Source organism: Thamnophis sirtalis, unplaced genomic scaffold (assembly GCF_051295495.1).
Source record: "Thamnophis sirtalis isolate CommonGarterSnake01/CBP01778 unplaced genomic scaffold, rThaSir2_p1.2 scaffold_2, whole genome shotgun sequence".
Classification (NCBI taxonomy): Eukaryota; Metazoa; Chordata; class Lepidosauria; order Squamata; family Natricidae; genus Thamnophis; species Thamnophis sirtalis.
The window spans coordinates 105,807,900-105,821,501 of NW_028261382.1; positions in this window are offsets into that span (position 1 = coordinate 105,807,900).

Sequence of the window (13,602 nt, forward strand, 5' to 3'; positions counted from 1 at the left end):
CTCTTGTTTTAGTTTGGGTTTCTGTTCTTTATCTTTTCCCTGCTCTTTCTCCGCTACATTCGGCCCAAGTAAATGACTCATATCATTCCAAAAATAATTGCAAAAATATGTCATTACTTTTGAGACCTTCTATAGTGATGATTTTAAGGTTGCTTCTATGGTGTTATAGATGGCTGTTGTTTCACTGTCTTCTTCACTTTATTTTATTATTTTGTTTTATGTCTTATTTTAGTGTAGTGTGGATTAGTCTAATAGGTTTTAATTAAATGTTAGCTACATAGGACCTTGGGAAGACAGGACACACACCGTTCAGGTCACAGATAGCAGAATTATTTCAATAATTATCTTCTCTCCTATCAAATGTTCTTGTCCTTTTTTGTTTGTTGGAGATTCTTTCACTTACCTTTTGCCTTCTTTTTCTCCTCTGCATTCTGCCTGAGTAATTATTCATATTTCTGCCAAATGGTTTCCTTTGAGATCTTCTATGGAGATCAGTTTAGGGTTGCTTCGGTGGTGTTATATATGTTTCATTGTATGCTACATTTTATTTTATTATTTTGTTCTATAGTTTACCTTAGTGTAGTGTAGAGTAATCTAGTTTACCTTAGTGTAGTGTAGAGTAATCTAACAGTTTAATGAAATTTCAGCTCCCTAGAAACTTGGGAGGACAGAATATTCTGTACAGGAAAGACAAAGTAATCTTGCAGAGGCCATTTGATTCTCTTTGATAAAAGAAATGCTCTCTGACTTTCAGGGCTGATTCTTCTTTTTCTTTTTCTTTTTCTTTTTCTTCTTCTTCTTCTTCTTCTTCTTCTTCTTCTTCCCCTTCTTCTCCTCCTTCTCCTTCTCTTTCTCCTTCTTCTTCTTCTGCTCCTCCTCCTCCTTTCTCCCTGGTGCTAATAACAAATGAATATAGAAAAAAGAGGAAGAGAATGCTCATATCAGCAGTTTTGTTCCTAAATGGTGAACCATGTAAACGGAAGTGGTAGCAAAATTGCTACAGAGAAAGAACAAGCCAAGCCAAGAATCAAAGTAGATTAATTTGTCAAACTTACAATATTTTCTTATTATAGCTGATATTGCAACATTTCCAGTATTTGCTGCCTGTATCTGTTTCCTGGCTTGCCCTAGCCCAAAGTCCTGACACCTATTTATGGGTTTATCAATAGCCAATCATCAATGAAACAAAGCCTCGAGGTACATCAAGGATGTAATAATATATTAAATGTTATTACTGAGATAGTTCCGCTTAAGATTCTCTCACAGAAATATTAGAAGTACTTACCACAACTGGTCAATTTCCTCTGAGGGTCATCAGCATTGACGGTTACCTGGCTGTCCTCTTCCCAATTTGACATCGATGTCATCATCCACCATACCTGTCCACCACACTCTGTGCCATTATAGGATCTATGGTTCCAGGTCTTCTCATATTTACCTCAGTTTGTAAATATCATGGTGGCCTCCAGCCTGTCCCTCTTCATCAAAGGCTATCTTAAATCTTGAAGGAAGTGGCAAGGAAAGCTTCTCATAGCCATCTTGCTTCCTCTGTTTTTCTTCCTCATCTTTTCTTTTCCCACCAACTGGCATTTTTATCAACGATGTTATTTCCAATAGGAAATGTTTTGGTTTCATTACATATGACTACTGTCTGGGTTAACTCACTGGTCCATTTTCTACTGAGGAGAAAGATTCTAGATATGACAGCAAAGCAAATGTGGGAAGCCTCCCCCTTCCCCAGAATGAACTATTCTACAAAATATTAGAGGAAGCAGAATAGAATATTTCCCTTAAAGGAGAAGAGGAGTAAAATCTCCTGAACAAAGGCAGAAATCAGCCGCCTGTCTTTCTACCATAGGAAAACAGCCTCAAGCAAAAGCCTGAAGGGGTTACGCTTTGTGAATGGATATTTTGTAAAGCCAGACCACTCTATTCATGAAGCAGCAGGCGAAGCTAGGCAAAATCACACCAGATACCTGTACAATTAGCACAGCAGGCCCCCAAGGCCGTGTGCTCTCTCTCCACTCCTCTTCTCTCTATACACCAATGACTGCATCTCAAAAGATCCCTCTGTTAAAATACTGAAGTTTGCAGATGATACAACAGTGATTGGTCTCATTCAAGACAACAATGAATCTGCATACAGATGGGAGGTTGAACAATTAGCCTTGTGGTGCAAAGAGAACAATCTTGAACTAAATAGACTCAAAAGGGTAGAAAGGTTTTAGTTAGATTTTAGCCGAAACCCTCCTATCCTATCATCTCTTACAATACTAGACAACACAGTATCAACAGCAGAGACCTTCAAGTTTCTAGGTTCTATCATATCTCAAGACTTAAAATGGACACCTGTTGTGGCCCGGCAGGAGCCGTTGGAGCTGCCACCAGACTCTGACAGCGAGGGGTCTTATGAGTCGGCCCTGGAGGATGTGGAGGACCCTGGACAGGGTTCCGACTCTGAGCAGGGCGAGGAGAGACTGGTTGGCCATCAGGTGGCGTTTGGGCCTTGGATCAGTGGGGAGGAGACAAGAGAGAATGATCTAGAAACCACCTGTGAGTTGTTCCGGGATGCACTCTAAAAGGAAAATTGCTCCCCTTCTCTGCCCACTGCAGCTGCTGGTAAAGAAAGCCCTTGTGGATGAAGGAAGCTCCCCAACTCAGCTTGCTCGTAACCCACTTATGGGAAACCATAGCCGGTCACAAGCCCGGATAAATGGGGAGTGTTGGTTCCCGTGGCGACGGAACCGTGAAACAAGCTGAGAACCCAATGGCAGGACAACACACGGATAAACAACTCTGTAATCCGTGACGTTCTGCCTTTGGCCTTCACAATGCAACGGTCACTGCCTTGTGGACGTTGACATTTACGAAGGTTAAGTCCAAGTCAAGTCCACTTTGGGAGAGAGCAAATGTCCAGATACTTCAGAGTCCCATGAAAGCCAATGCTGATTTTTGCATTCAGCACAGGGGGTAGACAAGGGACAGGTTTTCCCAGAGAGTGGACCATCCCTATTTGAGGATAACCAGGGCATTGATACCAGATGTGTATCTGGCAGTGTATTCATAGTGCAAAGATGTTGACTTTCCAGAGGAGAGATGAGATGGAAGTAAAATAAACAAATAAACATTATGAAGATGCAAGACTTATAATTAGGCCCGAGACCCAGGGCCGGATTTAGATGAAAAGAGGCCCTAGGCTATTCCACTTATGAGGCCCTTTCACCTCCCATTTTTAAGTTTGTAAATTATATGAGTGACAATATACTGTGATATATATCAATATATCAATATATATAGCTGGCCTCCCGACGGAGGGCGGCTCTGCTCTGCTGCAAAGGCAGCGAGGCCAGCTGCCTCCCCTGCTGTGCTCAGCTGCCCGGCTCGGCCCCCTCGCCCTCACCTGCCTGGCCGCTGGTGGGTTCTGCGTCGACAGGGCGGCTATTGGGAGCGGCCGCGCCTCTCTCCCGACCGCCAGTGCCGGGAACATGGGAGGGCTCCCCAACTGCCGCGGCGCTGGAACAATCTTAACCAATACATTTGTATGTTTGTTTATTAATCATATGCGTAGAATTTCTCCTTATTTTCGGTTCAGTGTTTTAGTGTTCACTGTTTTTAGAATAGTGTAATTTTAATTTTGCTAACAATTTGAATGTAGGTCCCTCTTGATCTTGAGGCCCTAGGCTGAAACCTAGTTAGCCTATAGGAAAATCCGGCACTGCCTAGACCTGAATAGATATGTTATGTGAGACACTCCACATTGGATTTGCAAGGCTCCCTGGAGAAGCTGAAAGTGCTTACTTTTTGCTGTTATTCGTGTAAAATTAAAATTGTTTGGCTTTTCCACACTCTTACTAAGCAGTTATTTTTCTCTGTGTCATAGCACTTTTCTAATACATTATAACAGTATTTATATTAGAATTAATAAGCTCCAGATACAACTGACAACACCTTAATTAGTTACCCACCGAAGACTAATAGGTAGTCACACTATATGTTGTTCAATGTGCATTTCCCATTATGTGGCTCTATACACACTTGCCATCCCTTCTTCTCGAAGAGCCGAGGTGGCGCAGTGGTTAGGGTGCAGTACTGCAGCCACTTCAGCTGACTGCTAGTTCTGCAGTTCGGCGGTTCAAATCCCACCGGCTCAGCGTTGACTCAGCCTTTCATCCTTCCGAGGTGGGTAAAATGAGGACCCGGATTGTTGTTGGGGGCAATATGCCGACTCTGTAAACCGCTTAGAGAGGGCTGAAAGCCCTATGAAGCGGTATATAAGTCTAACTGCTATTGCTATTCTCCAAAGAATGTAAATGCAGATATTAAACAATTATTGGAACCCCCCCTTCTTCCTCCACTTTTCCTTTTTTTAAAATTGTTTATCTATCCTTTGCCCTAACCCCAACCTTAATCTTTTTTTAAAAAAAGAGGTTTTTTTTTGTTACATAATTAAAAATTCTTTTATGAACAGTGTTGTCCAGATTTCGCCTTTAACATTTTCACATATACATAACACATTTGACATTATATTTCCACTTCCAATTTTTGCTGTATTTTTTTTTCTTCTCGTATTTTCCAACTTTTAATTTTTATTATATACATAAACAATATCATCTTTTTCTTCCCTTTATAGATAAACCAAATTCATCATTCCCTTTCCATTTTCTACAAGTAACATGTGTCTTCAAATTCATTTTTTTTATATAGTAAGCATTTAACACAATCATTTTACACACTTAAAAGTATTAATATAACACACACATCCTAATTAGATTCATATTATTACCATGCTTAAAATATTTCATTTCATTCTACTAATTTCATTTCATTCTACTAATCTCCAATCCTAGATTTTCTTTTATCTTTTTATCTTTTATCTTTTATCTTTTTATATGTATAAAAAGATACAGATATATGTATCTAAGATATATGTATAAAAAGATTATTTGTATCTTTTCTTCCTTAACCTTAACCTAGTAATCCTACTCAGCCTTCAGCCATTGGCTGACCTGTTATCATGTCTATTCCAATTCATGAACCTTTATACACTAACAGTTTGCACCCAATGTTCAAGTCTCTTGTTGTTTGCTTGAATGTACACTGAGCGCTTATGCACCAGAGACAAATTCCTTATGTATCCAATCATACTTAGCCAATAAAAGATATTTTATTTTGTATTCTATTCTACCATCTGGATGGAGAAAGCCTCAAGAAAGAGATGTCCTTGAGAGATATATTCAGAATATGTTACAAAAAAGGGCAGAAGCCTTCGACTGAGGCCACGTGCGGCCCTCATGAGCTCTGTTTTCACCAGCAGAGGCTTTGTGGGCTGGTCCTTTGCTGTTTCCAGGACTGCCCTGCGGGCTAGATCTTAGCACCCTGTGGGCTGGATCTGGCCCCTGGGTCTTGAGTTTGACACCACTGCTGTAGTGGTGAAAGAGATGTCCTTGAGAGATATATTCAGAATTGAAAAACTCTCTGGCTGTGACCACCCTGAATCACTGAGAGACGAGACGTGGGGATGAAAAAGAATACTATAAATTGAGATATGCTATAAGATAAGAATCTTGCAGGCCTGTTTCCTGGTCTGGAGAGCCTTCAAGGGCTAAGAATGGCAGCCCCCTCAATACCTCCTAATTTTGTGTCATCCGAATTGAGTATTTTGAGTTTTTTCATTTCTTGAACTGTATAGAAAACTATTTTCTTTCGGGGGGGGGGGGATATTAGTGCTCTCTGAGCTTGATGGTTTTCTAGCAGATGTTTCATTACCCAAACTAGGTAATATCATCAGTGCTACTAACTAGATGCTACCTCATTTTGGTAATGAAACATCTGCCAGCTAAGAGAGCACCACAGACTCCTCATTTCAACCATGAGCTGCAAATATTCTCCTTTATTGATATTATAGTTTCTTTCGTGTCCTTGATGCTCTGTAGTGTTTGACATCCCCGGGGAAGAAATAAAAAAATAGAGATCCAATTTTCCCCTTTCTTGCTTCTTTTCCTTCTGTAAATGTACCCATTAAAAGTAATTTAAACAGGAAATTTAATTTTCTATTAAGTGTAATTTAAACAGGAAAGCAACCCGACTTTTGGATTCGAAGAATGATTGCGGAGTTCAGCCGAACACTATTGGTCCAGAATTTAATGGCTTTATAAGGACTGTCTTGAAGAATCGAAGTCTCACTCTTCTGGAGCCAAGACCATCTCTGTTTTTGCACTTTGCTGGAAACCTGGGCGAAGAGAGGACTTCTTTTGCTGCCAGATGGACACTCTGAAATAGGACAACTCAGTAGAATTTGGATATCAAAAGGTAGGCGCTCTATGTACACATCCTATACCTGGAATTTATCTCTGTGATTGATTGATTGATAATGTGCCATAAAATCATTGTCCGTTTTTAGCGAGCACATACTGTAGATGTTCATTCAATCAACTAGAATAGAGCTGGAAAGGACCTTGGGGGTTTTCTCTGCTCAACCCCCTGTTCAAACAGGAGACCCGATACAATTTGAGACAAGTCTCTGACCAGTCACTTCTTTAAAAAAACCTCCAGTGTTTAAGCGCCCATTATTTCTGTAGGCAAACTGTTCCACTGATTAATTGTCTTCACTGTTAGGAAGTTTCTCCTTAATTCTTTGTTGCTTCTCTCCTTAATTAGTTTCCATGCATTGTTTGTCTTGCCTTCTGGTGCTTTGGAAAATAAATGGACCCCCTCTTCTTTGCGGCAACCTCTTAAAAAATGGAATACTCTTATCATGTCACCCCAGTCCTTCTTTTCTCTAGACTAGCTATATCCAGATCCTGCAACCGTTCTTCATATGTTTTATTCTCCAGGTCTTTAATCATCTTAGTTGCTCTTCTCTGAGCTTTTTCCAAAGTCTCAACTTCTTTTTTGTAATGTAGTGACTAAAACTGGATACAGTATTCCAGATGTGATCTTACTAATTTTTTCTGGATCCTGAGCTTGCTTTCTGGGGTGTTGGCTATTCCTGCCAGCTTAGTGTCATCTGAAATTTTGATGAGTTCCCCTTCTATTCCCTCATCTAACTCATTTATGAAGATGTTGAAGAGCACTGTGCCTAAGACAGAACCTTGTGGTACGCCACTGCTTATTTCCCTCCATGTAGATATAGTAACCTTGTGGTACGCCACTGCTTATTTCCCTCCATGTAGATATCATTGAGTATGAGTCAGCCAGTTACAAAACCATCTGGTGGTGATGCTGTCTGTCCCACATTTTTCTAGCTCAGTGTTTTTCAACCTTTTTTGTGCAAAGGCACACTTTTTTCATGAAAAAAATCACGAGGCACACCACCATTAGAAAATGTTAAAAAAATTTAACTCTGTGCCTATATTGACTATATATAAAGTGTTTTTCCCACGGCACACCTTACACTATGTCACGGCACACTACTGTGCCGTGGCACAGTGGTTGAAAAACACTGTTCTAGCTTACTGAGAAGTAGGTTGTGGTCTACTTTGTCAAATGCCTTACTGAAATCTAGGTATACTATGTCCTTCACAGCATTTCGCTGGTTTATTAATATAGCCACTTTGTCAAGGAATGAAATAAGATTAGTATGGTATAATTTGTTTTTAACAGACCCATGCTGGCTTTTAGTTATAAGTTTCTTTCTTTCTAGGTATTTGTAGATCTGTTTTTGACTATCATTTCCATTATCTTCCCTGGCATTGATGTTAGACTGATTCATTTCCTGTAATGTCCATAATGGTCTGCCCGCTTTTCTATGAAGGTGATTTCCCTCCTTTCCCACGCCTTTTAGTGCAACACATTTATGATAACTTCAATGTAATTTTTAGATCCATTTGGAGTTCAATACTCTTCAACATTTTCCCTCATCCAAATCATCTTCCACTCAAAGCCAGACCAACAGCATCAAAAGAAGAAACTGCGTGATTAAGAGTTAGAAAATAGAAATAGAAATTAGAAATGGGGAAAATATTACTAGGTATACTGCTATACAATATATTACAATTAACATGTAGATTGTAACATTGTAGGATACTGCAAAATCTCCATTCCCTCCCCACCCCTGGGGAAGGATATTTCAAAATCTCCATTCCCTCCCCACTCCTGGGGAAGGATACAGCACAAAACCTCCATTCCCTCCCCACTCCAGGGGAAGGATATTGCAAAATCCCCATTCCCTCCCCACTCCAGAGGAAGGATACTGTAAAATCTCCATTCCCTCCCCACTCCTGGGGGAAGTATATTGCAAAATCCCTATTCCCTCCTTACTCCTGGGGGAAGGATACTGCAAAATCCCCATTCCCACCGTACTCTGGGGCCAGTCAGATATGGTATTTGCTGGTTCTCCAAATTACTCAAAATTTTCACTCCCGGTTCTCCAGGACCTGTCGGAACCTGCTGAATTTCAACCCTGCCTCTAGGGTACCCCAAGGTTATGGATTTTAACAAAATTCACAATAATGAAAAGAGCTCTGAACGTACAGAAGGAAATGATTATACATTAAGCAAAGCAGCCCTGTATTTTCTTGCCAATTTTCCTGCAGGAAATGAACGTCACATCCAGATCAGGCTGCTTTTCAGTCAAGTATTTTTTGAAGTCTTGTGCCTTCTTCTAAGTTGTGACAACATGTTTACACATTTCTTTCGCAATAGTTTGGTGCTCAAACAAATGCATAGGGACATGGTGGCTCAGTGGCTAAGACTCTGAGCTTGTCGATCAGAAAGGTCGGCAGTTCGGCGGTTTGAAACCCTAGTGCCACGTAACAGAGTGAGCTCCCGTTACTTGTGCCAACCCAGCGGTTTGAAAGCACGCAAAAATGCTAGTAGAAAAAAGGGACCACCTTTGGTGGGAAGGTAACAGCATTCCATGCACATTCGGGGTTTAGTCATGCCGGCCACATGACCACGGAGACATCTTGGGACAGTGCTGGATTTTCAGCTTCTATATGGAGATGAGCACCAGCCCTTAGAGTCAGGAACGACTAGCACATATGTGCGAGGGGAACCTTTACCTTTACCTTAATACCAGTGCAGAGAAGGATATTATGAGTATTGTCTTTCTTCTCCCTAGGTTTTGCAGCTTGGACAGCCTAAGTTCTCTGCTTCAACTGTAGCAGCATCGAGTGTGGGCCAACGATGATGTCTTCCTTAGAGACTGAAAGCGATCTGCTTATCTCCTCTGGAGATTACTCCGGAGATAACGAGGTATTTCAGCAGTAAAGCTAGCATTTGAGTGGTGGTACTTTCAATTTGCAAAGTACATTTCCTTTTTTAGTGCTTGATTAGACTTGAGGAGCATTAGGATGGTATCAGCCAGTACCGTAGAATTCTGTGACCAACTGAAAATCTTACTATCAGCCTTTTTACAAATAACTGAAGGCCCTAAACATACTCCTTCCTCTTCCTATTTTCTTTACAAAAACACAGAGCAGGTGGGCTGAACAGAGAGAAAGTTACTGGCCCAAAGTCACCCAACCAGAGGTGATATTCAGCCAGTTCGGACGGGTTCTGGTGAACCAGTAGTGGAAATTTTGAGTAGTTTGGAGAACCAGCAAATGCCACCTCTGGTTGGCCTCGCCCTCCCACACCGGTCATTTCCTGTCCCATATGCCATTGTTTTTTAGCTCCGCTGATTTGCGTGGCAGAGCAGAATGCTGCGCCCCTCAGTTGAGTGGGGGGGAAAAACAGCTCAGCTCACCAGCACTGACACTGAGGGGGGTCTTTGAGTGTTGCATGCAGATAGATAGATAGATAGATAGATAGATAGATAGATAGATAGATAGATATAGAGATAGATAGATATAGAGATAGATAGATATAGAGATAGATAATAGATAGATAGATAGATAGATAGATAGATAGATAGATAGATAGATAGATATAGATAGATATGGATATAGATACATGATTGATAGATAGATAGATAAATAGATAGAGATAGATAGATAGATAGATAGAGAGAGAGAGAGAGAGAGAGAGATGATAGATAGATAGATAGATAGATAGATAGATAGAGAGAGATGATAGATAGATAGATAGATAGATAGATAGATAGATAGATAGATAGATGACAGACAGACAGATGATAGATTGTTGGTAGATGAAGGGGCGGGGAGAGAGAGAGATTGAGATTTTTTTCCCAAGGCGACAAACACTCCTAGAAATCTACCTCTGTTTTTTCCCACCACAAAAATTATGAGGCAGAAAATCTGTCTCATGTAAACTATTAGATTGCCCCTTATGTACTTAATGGCAATCAAGGTGAAACCTTCCAATTGTTCACAGTTCTACCTGTTGTTGAAAAAGGTGACCGGGAATATCTCCTTTGTGATCACTTCTCAAAAACCTCTAAGAAGGTTGCAGAATTCTCATCAAGAGCTGCAGTTGCTGAAAGCCAATAGGTTCTCCCCTCATATTATTGTTACTTGCTAATTTAAAAAAAAAAATTCTCATGGTTATTACGACAAATACATTTTTATGCTGATTACGTGAGTGGTCTTTTATTTATGTTTGGTCTTGGTCCATAAATACATTTTAATTGATTGGCTGAAAGGTAAGAAAGATTTTAAGCTGCTGGAACAAAAGTAGTAACTCTAAAACAAGATTCTTCCTATGAATCATGTTGATTATCAGAAGTCAAGTCCAGTTTTATTTATTCTGATAATTGTATTTCCCCCTAAATTGCAGAGCTCTGGATCGTCCTTTTCAACCACTCATCTGAATTTCTTCAATAAAACAATCAAGATTTTTACAAGTAAGAGCAGCATTCTCTTACTTATTAAGAGAGATATAATATATAATAGTATATATTATTTTCCTTTCCATCGTGGCTACTATTGATAAAGAAAAACTCAGGTGTTCGAAGTTACCCTATTTTTCGGACTATAAGATGCACTCCCCCTTTCAAAAAAAATTGGGTGGAAATGTCTGCATCTTATAGAGGAAATGTTGCCAAAGCCCTGCCCACCTGCTGCCCCCCCCATCCTTTGGCCTCTGCCTCCTTGCAGCAAACAGCAAATAGCCTCAGCAGCTTCAGCACAGCCTGATTTAGTATGAGCAGCTGATTGGTGATTGGATCTGCCTCCCGGAATACCTCCGATCAGCTGTTCCAGGCATCAGGGATTGCTTGGAGGCCAAAAATGGGGCACATGAAGATGATGGCGGAAATGGGTAATGGTGATTGAAAGCCCATATGCATTTCTGAAAATGAAGGAAAAACAAGGATAGGTAGAATAGTTTCCTTTTCAAAATGGATATGTATGTATGTTTGGGTGTGCAGCTAATGAGTAGACTGGGTCGCTCAACTAGTGAAGCAAGCACAGCTGCCCCTGCATTTTCTCCACCACATGAGAAAACTACATGTTCCTTCCCCTGTCCCTCTACTTTCTGTAGAGGGACAATCATTACTACTTTGGACAGGAAGGTGGTGCAGAAAGTGGTGAGGACAGCAAAAAAGATCATTGGTAGTTCACTTCCTTCTATCCAGGACATGGCATATATGTGATGCTTGAGCAGGGTCGACAGGATTGTCTGGGGTGCTACATATCCTCTTCACGACCTGTTTTCCTTGTTACCTTCTGGGAGGAGGCTTCATGGCATCTGAAGCATTACATCCATGTTCATCCACAGTTTTGCTCCCTACAGTATCAACTTTATGATCATTCAACCTTCCTGTTAAATGTATATTTACTGACAAAGAAATAAAGGGAGACTAGTATAGGTCTATTTCAAGCTATTTAGCTCTACATCAGCTAGCCATACCCTTCTGGGATTTGAACCCAGGGTGCTTGCATATGGGGTAGATGTATTAACATCTAAGCCACAGGCTCTCCTTGCTTTGTCAGCTGTACCAAGAGAGAGATTAAGTGATTTTTCTGGTGAAACCAGTCCCGTATTTGGGTAGAGCAGGTTGCCCTGATAGACCCGTCTCACCAGAAAAAGCATTTTTATGCATCTATACGTTAGGGTATATACATATGTGTATATATATCCCACACATCAAATACTCTAATCTTCGCTACCAGTTTGGAACTGCTGGTTGCATGTGCAGAGCATCTGTGATGACATCTGGGTGGGTGGGCGGAACCTCCCACCGCCGCCACTACCGGTTCACCTGAACTGGTGTGAACCAGCAAAATACCACGTCTGATATAGCCTATCTACCATATTTTTTGATACACCTTTTTCCCTCAAAGAAGAGGTTGAAAATCTGGGTGCATCTTATACACTGAATACAGCATTTTTTGCCTCCCAAAACCCTGTCCCCTTCACCTAGATGGCCATGCACAGCCTTTAGGAGGCTTTCAGAGAGCTCCTGGGGGCTGGGGAGGGCAAAAAGGAGCAAAAACGGGCCATTTGTTGCTCATTTTTGCCCCCCCACCCCCAAGGAGCACTCCACAAGCCTTCTAAAGGCTATTCATACCCATTTTTTTGAAGAAAAACAGGCCCATTTTGGGAAAAACAGGCTGCTTTTGGGAGGTTTGCAGAGTGCAAAAACGTTTTTAAAAAATTTGCCTCTTCAAAACCTTGGTGTGTCTTATACTCTGGTGCATCTTATACTCCAAAAATACGGTATATGTGTTTTATGAATGTATACACTTTTGAGAGCAGGCAACAGGATTTCATTTTTAATATTTGCCTGTGTGTCCACAGGAAAAAATGACAATGAAGGGGTGTGTGTGTGTGTGTGTGTGTGTGTGTGTGTGTGTAAAGGTTTTCCTGTCCAGTCGTGTCCCACTCTAGAGCATGATGCTCATCTCCATTTCTAGGCTAAGGGAAGCCACATTGACCAAAGACAATTTCTGCGGTCATGTGGCGAGCATGGTTATACACTAAAGGTGCACAGAATGCTGTTACCTTCCCAATAAAGTGGTACCTATTAATGTACTTGCATTTGCACGCTTTTGAGCTGCTAGATAGGATCTGAGTAATAAAGGGAACTCACCTTGTTGCATGGAATTTGGGTCTCGAAACAGGGTTTAACAGATTAACAGAGTTGGAAGGAACCTTGTAGGTCATCCAGTCCACCCAAGCAGGAGACCCTATACCATTTCTTACAGGTGGCAGTCCAGTCTCTTCTTGAAAGATACCAGTGATGAAGGTCCCACAATTTCTGAAGGCACCTTCTGTTCCATGGGTTGATTGTTCTCACTGTCAGGAAATTTCTCCTTATTTCCAGGTTGAATCTCTCCTTGGTCAGTTTCCATCCATTCTTCCTTGTCTGGCCTTCAGGTGCCTTGGAAAACAACTTGATCCTCTCCTCTGTGTGGCAGCCCCTTAAACATTGGAAGACTGCTATCATGTTTTTCCTGGTCCTTCTCTTCACTAACTAGCCATGCCAAGTTCCTGTAACTGTTCTTCATATGTTTTAGTCTCCAGTTCCCTAATCCAGTGGTCTCCAACCTTGGCAACTTTAAGACTTGTGGACTTCAACTCCCAGAGTTCCTCAGCCAGCAAAGCAAAGCTGGCTGAGGAACTCTGGGAGTTGAAGTCCACAGGTCTTAAAGTTGCCAAGGTTGGAGACCACTGCCCTAATCAACCTGGTTGCTCTTCTCTGCACTTTTTCTAGAGTCTCAACATTTTTTTATAGTGTGGTGACCAAAACTGAATGCA